The following is a 13,108-nucleotide window of genomic DNA, read 5'->3' as shown; positions in this document are numbered from 1 at the left end:
AGATCTGAATAAAAAGATCGTGTCTACAGGTTGGGGGGGGGGGGGGGTAATTCATAATACTCTATTTAAACTCGCATTACTTTTAAACTTCTTGTGAACCATAATGATTGTTACAAAACATGTAGAAATATTTGTCTTCCTTTTTTAAAAGTTTTTTTTTAAATTTTTGTTCGAAATCAATTTTAATTATCATCAACTTCATTATTACCGGTGTTAAGATTGCATGTAATGTTTTCTGAAAATGAGAGGAGCCGATATATACTATATAATAATTGGAAGATGTTGGCATCAAAATAATATGCTATCTTCTACACATGTAGTTTGATAGATCTTCAGAAAACTCGCAACAAACTTAGTCACCTTGACGTCAGACCAAATTGAAGAGGAGCAAAAATAAGTAAAGCATTGTCGACATCCAATTTGTAGAGTGTACAAGAGAAAAATCAACGGAAATTTAATCGTGTCAGGGGAAGAATCGCAACAATTTAACGGAATGCGCTTTGAAGTGTGGCAAAAAATCGAGACTCGTTGATTTTCTACACTGGCAACTTACCCGATCGGATGAAATTTCAAATCATTTAATCGTAAAAAGAATCTAATAGCATAAACGGTGAGCTTAATTTTTGTTTTTATTCGCATCAGAATCTCAGAATTATTATTAAATCGAGATCAATCGTTCAAAGACGAGTAGCGTCGTTATCTTGCATTAGGCAAATTATTCTGCTTGTTATTCATCAAAGACCGTTGACCTTTAAGAGCTTTTCTGTATCATCTCTCACACAGAGAGAGAGAGAGAGAGAGAGAGAGAGAGAGAGAGAGAGAGAGAGAGAGAGAGAGAGAGAGAGAGAGAGAGAGAGAGAGAGAGAGAGAGAGAGAGAGAGAGAGAGAGAGAGAGAGAGAGAGAGAGAGAGAGAGAAACATGAACCTTGACCTTGACCTTTAAGAGCTTTTCTTTATCATCAGAGAGAGACAGACAGACAGACAGACAGAGACAGAGACCGAAACACAGAGAGAGAGAGAAAGACAGAGAGAGAGAGAGACAGACAGAGAGAGAGTCAGAGAGACAGAAACAGAGAGAATCAGAGACAGAGAGAATGAATGAATGAATGAATGAGAGGAAGGGAGAGAGAGAAACTTCAGTTGCACATTTTCGCAATATGAACAGCGTCATTCAGTTGGTGAATTTACGTTAGTGTTAGTTTTAGTTTGATTTCTCTAAATTTTAAATAATGTTGCTCACATGTTCGAAAATTTATCTTATCTAGAATATATATAATAGTGTAGAAAAAAAGGAAAAAATCGTTAAAAAGATAAGTTTTTATTCTCGTTTAACGTTGCTATTTCAAACCCGCTTTTCTGTATTTAGGCATTCTTGTTTATCAAAAACCAGTACATGTCGAAATTAAATGATTATAGACCACTGATGTAACAGTAAAAACGATTTACTTGAGAATTTTAGTTTACTAATTTCCATTAGTCCATTAGTTACATGATATTGTCTGTCACTGTAACGTTTTTCTTTCCTGAAATTAATGAAACAATCTGTTGGCTAAAATGCTTTGGAAAATCGAATATCTGGAAAATGTCACTTTCTTTCTTACCAAAATAAGCCCTATCCATTGCAGTTACACGAGAAATCGGATTGAAACCAACAAAATGTTTGATCAAAAAGATCCAAATGTCAACTACAGGACAAGAGATATCAATGAGAAATTGATTTAGTTTATTCTTGTATTCTTTATAGCAATGGAGTCTTTTTTAGTTATGGAAGAAAAATGAGTATCGGATTTCGTAACAGATTTTTCTCCGATGCTGCTTGTCACAAGGAGTAAGGGAAATAATCACGAATCAATAGCTGTTCCATTTGTATGATTCAAATCTCAAATCAAAATTCGTTTCCTTGTACATGCAATTTACTTATAAAGAAATTATCAAATAAAACATAAATATCAAATAATCCCCCTCCCCCCGAAAAAAAAAATACTTCGCAAAAGAACAGCATTTTTCAAATTTGAAGAAAACATTGATGATCTTGAAACAAATTTCACAAATCAGAAAGATGGTCGTTTAAATGATGCCAATTTCATTTTGTTATATGAGAAGAGAAGCAAGAATGTTAAAGGAAATCTTAATGATATGTCGATGTTGAAAGGGTCTTGTTTTCTATTAATAACCAACTTTTCTCACGTGTATTTGCTTAATAGGCACTTTGTTTATACATATGTACTTCTTTAAAAGAAAGAATGCAATTATTAGAAAAAGGGACAAACAGGTTCAAAAGTCAAGATTTATAACATACTATGCAGTTGTTTGAAGGTATATTTCCAAATACTGTTTATATAAAAAAGTTTGGAAGAATATATTATTAAACAATATCTGACAATAACTATGAAAAATATTAATTTACACTCTCTGATTAAGATTTATCGTTATATAAAGAAATCTCATGAGGTCTGTTCTTACTAACGTATTATGATTTTCTATATAGCCTCCACATATTCTAGCTGGATCTGGGCTACTGGCTACAACAGGGGCTGACCAAAAGTCAAAGACAACGCTGGTGTTCGATCGCCACAATTTAGCACACTGGCAGCCGTGGCTCAAGCATCTCTCTCTCTCTCTCTCTCTCTCTCTCTCTCTCTCTCTCTCTCTCTCTCTCTCTCTCCATGTTCTATAAATTACTGATACAATTTCATTCAGATAACACCGACTTCCAGCTCGTAGTAGATTTCTATATGCAATGCCTATAAGCCCCTCTGGCTTGATTAATCTTTTTTCGATAGTATGAGAACGTTATCCATCTATGTACCGGAATACATAGTTTGACCAGTAATTGAGATGCGCCATGAGTAAAAAAGCGATGGGTACGTGTGCTAAACGTTTTATTACATCCTTATTTATGAATGACATATAAATATATATATACGGGTAGTTAAATGATAAGGGACTACAAAATATTGGTTAATTTACCAAGTTCGGGGTATTCAATTCGTGATACATTTACACGAATCTCCTTGGAAATCATGATTGTATCATTTTCCCCAATGAATATTGACACATCATTATATTACAAAAGTGTAATTCATTACAGAAACATTTCTTTTACACTCAGCACATAAATTCTAAACATTTCTCGAGTTTCCATGGATCGGTATATTTGGTCAAGTACACGTACATGTACTATAGATTATACATATAATGATCACCCAAATAATAACGACACCGTTTATTTCTTCAAAGTGTTAAATCAAGATTCCCAGATAAAATGAGCCAAATTTGAGCATACAGCCTTTAACAATAGAAAACATCGTCTGCATGTGTAAAAAATTATATAATTTAATGAAAAAAGTGACTTACACATGTACAGGTTTAATGAGCCAGGTGCAGTTTAGTTTAATGTTTATTTTTGTTTACAGTACAAAGTACAATGTTTATAATGCACAATGTCATTCTAATGAATAATCATAGAATTTATATATGAAAAATAGACAACGACGCTAGTTACCCGTACGTAAAATAAAAAATGCAATTAGATTATGTTGCTAACTTTAGCGCCCATCTTTCGAATAATATACATAAAAATCAAACACCGTCTAGAATCACTTTCACACATATTTTTAATCAATATAGCAGTGTACATGTACGAAGCAATTGGCATAAATTCATATTTTTAAAAAGTGCGACCATTGCTGCAAATCACTGCAAGAAAGTTCGCCCCTTTTCCTATTTAAGTTTGTCCAAGAAAATGCTACGTTAGTCTGATTTTTTTCCAGAAAGAAAAAAATCCTGGAACATGTATAGCTTCAGTTACTGATGTAAAAGACAAAGTCTGACTTCAAGAGTAAGTCCACGTAGTTTTCGAGTATGCTGAAAGATTCCAGCTAAGTAAAATCATAACTTTATAAAATGAAATTTTGTAACATTGCAAAGTTTGAAATAATCTGAAAGATAGACAAAGAATTCAAACTTGTTTGTCAAATTATTTATAAATTATCTGTATTTGTGATAGTATATTTGAGTACTCACCGACAAACACATGTAAATAACCGAATGCTGATCTACGATCGAACACCAGAAGAAGAACAAGTGTTTACTATGACAGTGCGTATATATATCTACGTCATTGACATCAATTTACATGGACGGAGGTTGACATTGCAACGTCACGGGAAACAATAGAAATTATCCGTCTGATCTTTGTGAGGCATCAATGGGAAGGCTATCTATATTGTGTGTATACGAAGGTATATGATATTCATTAATCCATATACATGAAGTCTGTCTGATGCTATTATAAGTCTGTTACGGACAAGAGAATACGAGTAATCCCAAATGGTGCAAGAACAGGAAAAGTGTGATAGAAGTAAGCTAGAGACTACGTTATTAGCATAAGTCATATACAGGTAAAAGATATCACGTTAATAATTATGTGTTCTGAAGAAACCAGGAAATGCATTGATGAATGGTCCAAGACTGATCAATATGTAATGGGGTTGCTGCTTTGCAAATATCGTAACTAATAGGTCTAAGATGCCAATAGGCGATGGCAACTTTCTTAAGTGACCTCTATATCGACGTAACGGCTATCCAATGACGCAAAAGCATCCAAGTATTTGAATTGACATCTTTAAAAAAAATCGATATCAAAATGTACCTAAAATTCTTGAGATAATTTGTTTATAACAATTCCCACACATGTTGCCGATAATTATCAATCAGCATTAACATTTAAAGTTCAATTGATAATTTAGCCAGGAAATTCTGTATACACGATATCAATATAGTTAATCATTATAGAAGCGCGTTTAAAGCAAATTTCACAATAATTAAATTGTCGGTAAGTATATCGTACATTGTTTCAACATGTCAGTAGATAATTAGTTCAACAATTGGACAGACAAAATAGTAACCGTGAGTTTTCTGGACTAGTATTATTGCAAACATGCAAACCATTTGAAAGAGTTTACTTGCATTAATTAGTCCACTTCACTGAACGCTTTCCTGTCAAATTCCAAATGCTTTTGAAATTTAAACTACAATTAAATGAAGAAAAACATAAAACAAAGCTATTTTTTCCTAGGAACATATTATTGCCATTACCAAATGCCTATATTCACTACCATTAGACATAACAATTTGCCAGTGATATGTACAAAAAAATCATAATGACAATCTGAAATATTGCCAGACGTATTACGAGAAAACAAGTTATCTCTCTTGTGTTAACTCAAAACAAGCACCATCTGCCCCCATTTATTCATCTACAAGTTCAAAAAATGACCAAGTTATGGCATTGTATATCATTTTGTTTTTGTTATTTTTTTTCTTAAAGCAAGTGACCCTAGACATTTTGTTTTGTTCAGAGAAGTTGTGGTATATTCTCCTTAGGAAATAGTGTCTGCAATAATGATGAATATTCAATAGCAAACTGGTACCTCAAATTTTAACGTATTTTCAAAAAGCCAATATATGGTGGCTTGTATTTTGATAAAAAAATAAAAGAACCGAACTTAACAGAATCCTGTGATAATTGTGACCGTCCCACCAGTGTTTTCCTTATATCTTAAGTTTCAAAGCTAACAATTATGCGTGAACTTGATTGCTGTAAAGTATAACTAAACAAATAAAACATCAGTTTGGAATATGAACAACTAAACTTGACTTAGTTTTAAATCTACAGCTTAAAGGTGCTGCACTGCTTATTGAACATGATGCGAACCTCAACATTATTTTGCCATTGTTCTTGCGATTTCTTTAAAGCTGATGACGTCATCTCGATACTTCTTCATTTAAAGTGCTTCATTGTTCATTTGTATCGTAAAAAGTTTCATTTGTATTGTAAAATTTCCATTTGTATGGAATTATTTTCAATTTGTATTGTAAATTTTACATTTGTATTACATATAATTTAAGTTTGTATGTTAAAATTTAAGTTTGGAATGTTTGATTTAGTAAGTTTGCAAAATATACTTTTTTAGTTTGTATTGTACCTTCCTCTTATCGATGAATTCATAAATTGGCGACTCCTTGATTTGATAAAGGTAAACATTGATATATTGAAATTATGCCCTCTAACGATACGGACACTCGAGCTCTTTACTGACTTTTGCTTACTCTAATAAATTATCATTATATTGATATCCTTGCTTGCAATTTTATTGCAAATTGTATGTGAACCTACATATTTATGCCGATCAAATTTCAGCGCAAATTTAAAACTATGACCCTACAACACAATAATGAAGGACTTTTGTGGTTTTCTTAATACTGCACATACGCGAAAAATTGTTATAACCCTTTGTCTTTTCACGCTGACAGATACAGAAGCGTATAAGTGCCACATGTGCACTTCACATTTTTTTTATTTTCCACACTTTAATCTGTAAATTTTACATTTTAATCTGTAAAATTCATACTTTAAAAGTGTAAAATTCACACTTAAATCTGTAAATTTTACACTTTAATCGGTAAAATTCACACTTTAAAGTGTAAAATTCACACTTTAAAGTGTAAAATTCACACTTTAATTTATAGAATTCAAACTTAAATATGTAAAATTCACACTTTAATCTGTAAATTTTACACTTTTATCTGTAAAATTCACACTTTAAAGTGTAAAATTCACACTTTAATCTGTAAATTTTACACTTGAGAGTGTAAAATTCACACTTTAATCTGTAAAATTCACACTTTCAAGTATAAAATTCACACTTTAAAGTGTAAAATTTACACTTTAATCTGTAAATTTTATACTTTAATCTGTAAGATTCACAATTTAATATGTAAAATTTACAGTTTAAAGTGTAAAATTCACACTTTAATCCGTTAAATTTACAGTTTAAAGTGTACAATTCACACTTTAATCTGTAAATTTTACACTTTAATCTGTAAAATTTACACTTTAATCTGTAAGATTCACAATTTAATATGTAAAATTTACAGTTTAAAGTGTAAAATTCACACTTTAATATGTAAATTTTACACTTTAATCTGTAAAATTTACACTTTAATCTCTAAGATTCACACTTTAATATGTAAAATTTACAGTTTAAAGTGTAAAATTCACACTTTAATCTGTAAATTTTACACTTTAATCTGTAAAAATCAAACATTTGTCTGTAAAATACTGTATAAACACCACATGGCTGTTTTAATTACTGTCCGGAATTTCTTTGATCTTGCTTGAATAATAAAAATTGCAATTGACAAATGAGTTCTCATTAACAGTATTCAATTTTCCAAAAAGTGAAACAGTTATGATTTAATTCTCTTAAACAAAATGTATCGGTGTCACATGGCAAAAAAATGTTCAACGAGAAGGGCTTTTTTTTATAATGAAAGCCATTTCCCTCATCTCTTTCAATCAGATTTTCACAAAATCTGAAAAAGTGATAATTTAATGGACTAAAAACTTAAATCACCCTGTTTTGAACATATTTACTTCTGAATTTCAATATATGTTATGAATCGTCATGCATTTTATTAAGGTATTTCTTTGTTTTTCTTCGCGGCATTGATAGAGAACGAAAATAGCTATAATTTGCAATGTTTAGAAGATGACATTCGTTCGTCAAACGCGTCTAATTTTCATTTTTTAAAACTGATTTTTAAGAGTTTTCTACTGAACGTTTTTAGATTAAACTATGAGACTTTCAGAGATATTAAATATATGTTAAGAAGGGCGTAAATTATGGAAGCCGGAAAGTCACAGGTGGAAAATATATTTCATCATGCGGCCGCCACATTATAACTGGCGGTCGCAACAAGTTAATTATCTGACGGCCGCCAAAAAATAAGGTGAGCGCTTGTCTGGAGAACGCTACATAACTATATTTGGCGGCCGCCAGATAAATAAGTAGCAGTCGTCATAGCGACCGCCACTTATTTATTTGGCGGCCAGCCGGCCACCACATAATTATATGGCGGCCGCAACATAAAATGTAGAATTTTCTGTAATTTGGGGTTTTGACTTTTTTGTTCACTTTTATGCAAATACACAGTCTTCAAGCCTGTTAAATGTATATAAGACGTCAACTTTTACTAGTTTAAAGCATCAATTTTATTCATTTGTATACAGTACAATTTTATTTAATCAAGTTTTTGTAGTACGTACACAACTCAAAGTACTGAACGTACTTAAACTAATCGAGGTTTAGACCGGAATGATACATAATGTATATTCTTTGAATGATCAGTAATTCAACACTGTTTGTTATTTTTATTGTAACATCATCAAAAAATGTGTGGAAATAAGCCGAGGCATAAAACCACTATTTGAAAAACCCACGGTATTTTTTTTCTTTTAAATATCACTGTGTAATGATGTCACTGTATTTAAGACAAAGTTTGAAATATTCACTAATTAAAATATTTCAGTCCATAATGCTTCGATCAAACCATCGGAAATGCTCTCCAATGTATGTGTATATATGAGCAAATTTTACAAGAAAGTGTAAATTTTACACTTTTAAGTGTAGATTTTACAGATTAAAATGTATATTTTACAGATTATAGTGAAAATTTACAGATTAAAGTGTGAATTTTACACTTTAAAGTGTGAATTTTACAGATTAAAGTATCTTTTACACTTTAAAGTGTGAAGTTTACAGATTAAAGTGTAAAATTTACAGATTAAAGTGTGAATTTTACAGATTAAAGTCTGAATTTTACACTTTAAAGTGAACATTTTACAGATTAAAGTGTGAATTTTACAGATTAAAGTGTGAATTTTACACTTTAAAATGTGAATTTTACAGATTAAAGTGTGAATTTTCACTTTAAAGTCACACTTTTAAGTGTACATTTTACAGATTAAATTGTAAATTTTACAGATTAAAGTGTAAATATTAAGATTAAAGTCTGAATTTTACAGATTAAAGTGTGAATTTTACACTTCAAAGTGTGAATTTTACACTTCAAAGTGTGAATTTTACAGATGAAAGTGTGAGTTTTATACTTTAAAGTGTCGATTTTACAGATTAAAGAGTAAAATTTACAGATAAAAGTGTGAATTTTACAGATTAAAGTGTGAATTTTACAGATTAAAGTGTGAATTTTACACTTTAAAATATGAAATTTACAGATTAAAGTGTGAATTTTACAGATTCAAGTGTGAATTTTACAGATTAAAGTGTGGAAAATTAAAAAAAATGTGAATCGTTTGTTAATCATCCATGAGTTATGGTTCTGACATTTACACATCTTCTAAAACCGATTATCAGAGGTATTATATAGAAGACAAGAGAATAAAGGCTATGTCAGTTTATTCCTGACAATAAAAAATAAAATATACATATCTGTATGTTGTTTTAAAAACATGTTTATTACATCATTTCAATGTTTTCATTTAATTAAGATCTGTGAAATAATGATTTTACTTTTAATTGACACCTTGCTAGTTTTGCCCGCTACTGTAGTTATTATGGTTTTCTTTATCACGTGGTACAGGTCACTATATTTGTCATATTTCAATGAAAGATAATCATTTATAAGGAAATGTATATTTCGTTTTTCACGCTGTTTTGAAGCAAGAAGTTTTCATCCGGTGTCCGGATGAAAAATAAAGTTCTAATGTTAATTTAAGCAAATAACAGGAAAGGAAATGAATAGGAAGGCATGTAAATTATCAGCAGAGTCGGTGGTTTCAAAGAAAACAAAGCTCCTGAAACTAGGCATTATCTCCTTTATTACTGGTTCCGTCATGTGACAATTCACAATCCTTAATGCACAAATTACGTTTTGCATGAGTGAGAGATTTTCAGTGATTCTCCCCTGGATTATAATCAATATGTTTAAGAATATCATAGAAATCTCTTTTTTTTCCCTCAGAGAAATGTAAATCAAATCAAGATCAGACATAGAAAACAGAGCACTGAGTCTGACTATCATCACTGCTACCGCAGACAACGGTGTTCAATATTTTACACAGTTATCATTGTATCTGCTGGTTCAAAAGAACGAGGGGTGAAAGGGGTATACCCAGTGGTATCGATAATACGATAGCGAGCTGCTTCGGTAATAGTGATGAAAAAGTATGAAAAGATGGCAATATTGTCTTCTCAAACATGATTAAGTGAAAGAAGAAGTTGCTTGATGTATAAAAGCTTATTCAAGATTTATTATTAAGTCAAATCCTTTGGTATTTGTTAGAAACAAAATTAATATTTCCACATAGATATGAAAAAAAAATGAGCGTACAATATGCTTTAATTATGTTAATTTCCCTAATATGCGATCAATTTTAAAAGGCTAGGTTGCAAATAAAGAAAATAAAGGTTTGGTTTATATAACTAATTTCGATTCCTAATTTGCAGACATAAACTACTTCATGTTTCTGACGTATGTATTTGCATGGGATTTTTAAAATTTGTGAATTTCAATGTGCTCGGTTTACTAATGGAGAGCAATTACAGAATTTGAACTGGCATTTGCATTAGGGATGACTAATGTCTATTCTATAGTTAATTGCCGTTTGACAATTTGACAATTTCTTTATTCTCTTAACTGCATAATTTACAGCGCTGAGAAAAATCCAATAAACAATAATGCATATAATACAAAACATACGTTGAAAGACGAAAAAAAGGGGGGGGGGGGGGGAAATAGAATTATTATTGCATAAAAATTATTGGCAATACTAGATTTTACAGTAAAAACTTACATAAACAATGCATATTTGCACATGTGCTTACTTAAAAACACTTATGTTCAACTTTTAAGAACTATAATATTTAAACTTCAATATTTAAAAAATAGACATATTCAAAATTAACCTGTTCATATAGTAATATGCGTTTACAGTAAAATCATTCATTCGTGTCAATCATAACTACAGTGAAAAGTTGGTGGTAAAAAACTAATAGATCGAATTTTACTTATGACGTTTAATATTCTTTTAGCAAGAATTTTCCATTTATGAAAGAAAATAGCGAAAACTAATCTCCTCAGTGGCTTTAAAATGAATCAAAAGACAACACCTAATCTTTCACAAAAGCAAAAAGCTACCAAGAAGGAAATTTAGGAGCAATAATTCATACTCCAGGGGGCTATTGGTAGGATTTTGGGTGATTAATTTCGCTCTACGCACACGCGAATTTTGAAATTGAGTAGCAATTTGCCGTAATAATTACTTACGATCATTGAACGGAACAAATTTTCGCTGGATATAGTGATGGCAATTTAGATTTTCAACTACATGTTGCAAGTCAATAGCAATTAAGTAAGCGTTACATAGGGAACGGTGGGCGAGAACAATTTACGCTTAGTCTTAAACGAAGGATCCTTTTTCAAATCTGACTAATTACATTATATACATTATATACCTTTTTTTCTAAATTATAAGTGACATGTTCCGCTTTTCGCATTTGGAAAAAAAATAATATTGCATGAAGCGAAATCAGAGCACTTGAAAACCCTCTTAGGGTTCCAAGGTGTAATCGGATTGACCGTATTATCCAGCCCCTCCCCCTTCCATTTCTTCAATCTCACACAACTCCCCACTGCATTTCTTTTCATCCCGCTTGTTGCTTCGCAGACAGACACTATCACATCAATAAACAGAGAAAAATCTCAAAATCTGTCTCCGGGAATAATGTGTCTCTCCGCTTAGTACAACATTGTCTGGTTGTATTATATTCAACTGTTTGTTTTTTTATCTTGAGGGTTTGTTCGTCCGTGTCCCGACATCCTGTCTCCAATCGGAGAAAAGTTATCACGTAATATGTTTTTCTAGCTTATAGAAGAGGCTTGTCATTTAAAACGCATTTCATGTCAAGTAAAAAAAATGATATATATCTATACACAACAAAATGCATAGAAATTACACGTAAACAAGTATGCATATTTACACATGTATACTGGTATACCTTCACAAAATAAGAATATTAAATTCGTCAAAAGGACAGATAGTTGGTAAAATTACATATTTTACCCAGTTATCAATAAATTCACACCTTATTTCTATTTTTTATAAAGTCGTCATGTACACAATAATGCACTATTTTTACATCAAAGTTGACAAAATTATTACAGATACATACCTACGATCCTTCCAAATATGTTTCCCCCACTATTTGAAAAATATCCCTGCACATGCACTCCGAAAAATTAACGAGATTCCGAATTTCTACTCTTTGTCCTTTCGTCATGTGCAGCTTCTAAAAATGAGAATAAAAACACCAAATTTTCCTGATTTTCATTTTCCTCAGTGTAAAGCTTGGTTGCGTGAGAAGAATTCGTAAAAAAAAATAAAGAACTAAGTTGTGGTAATTGACAAAAGCCAACTGCCTTATTTACTGCTTGTATTGTTGTGTAATTGAATTTCCCCCTCAAATCAACTAGCGCCCAAATCATTCCTTGACATTTACCTCAAAAATCTTATTTCTTGACTTAATGATGAAAGGCATCAACGGAGCATTCATATATTGACTGCAAATCATTATCTTCTGCCGCAAAAAGCCAGCATTTAATATGAAAGCATCTCCTCGATATTTCCTAATATTTCTGTTGCTTCTGGGTTCAACAACATTGGGAGACTTGTACACGTATGGCTTTACCAGGGTTCGCAATATAATTGGTTTGTATTGGGGATTATATAGGAATTACCTAGCACCGACAGTAATTGCATAGTATTAAATTTGCACGATTCCACTACAACTTTCTTGTTTGTGCCATCATAACAATATTTTCCTTTTAAAAAAAAACGCAACGAGAAGGAGTATTACCTTCGAATATTCAATATATTGTTCAAAATACATCGCAACAAATACATGTACCTCGATATAATATGGTTTACATTTTTATATTTCAAATATGCATACAAGAATGTTCAATAAAATGGTTTGATCTTTTGAAAAATAGGGACAGAACAATAAAATATCTTAGTTCATAGTTTTACTATGATCAGTTCTTGCCTGCTAACAGGAGACGGGGGAAAATGAAGGCAAGCTAAGATCGAAGTACATACCTTGTATATTTATTGATACAAATCGCAGTCCGCTATCATGAACAGAGATACGTTTCGTGGGATTGATCTTCCGTTCTCATCATGCAGCCTATCTGTCTATCTGCTGCAGCAGCCTCTCATGAGCGTTTGATTTCCTTCTCGATA

At 31.5% G+C, this 13,108-nt stretch overlaps 1 protein-coding gene across 5 annotated transcripts in view; it reads right to left on the bottom strand.

Annotated features, from left to right (window-relative positions):
- The window catches only part of LOC128179683 (potassium voltage-gated channel subfamily KQT member 1-like), a 47,755-nt gene extending 34,647 nt beyond the window's left edge, over positions 1-13,108 (bottom strand). For 3 of the 5 annotated variants that reach the window (XM_052847197.1, XM_052847223.1, XM_052847231.1), the window contains exons 1-2: positions 12,965-13,108; positions 12,039-12,155 (exon numbers count right to left, since the gene is read on the bottom strand). The gene's annotated coding sequence lies outside the window, so the exon portion shown is untranslated. Of the gene's footprint in view, positions 1-4,026; positions 4,046-12,038; positions 12,156-12,365; positions 12,384-12,964 lie in introns of those variants that run through there. The other 2 variants (XM_052847206.1, XM_052847215.1) reach the window with 2 other exon arrangements.

This window comes from Crassostrea angulata, chromosome 1, assembly GCF_025612915.1.
Source record: "Crassostrea angulata isolate pt1a10 chromosome 1, ASM2561291v2, whole genome shotgun sequence".
Classification (NCBI taxonomy): Eukaryota; Metazoa; Mollusca; class Bivalvia; order Ostreida; family Ostreidae; genus Magallana; species Magallana angulata.
The sequence above is the reverse complement of the archived record's forward strand: the minus strand, read 5'-3'. Positions and strand labels throughout refer to the sequence as shown.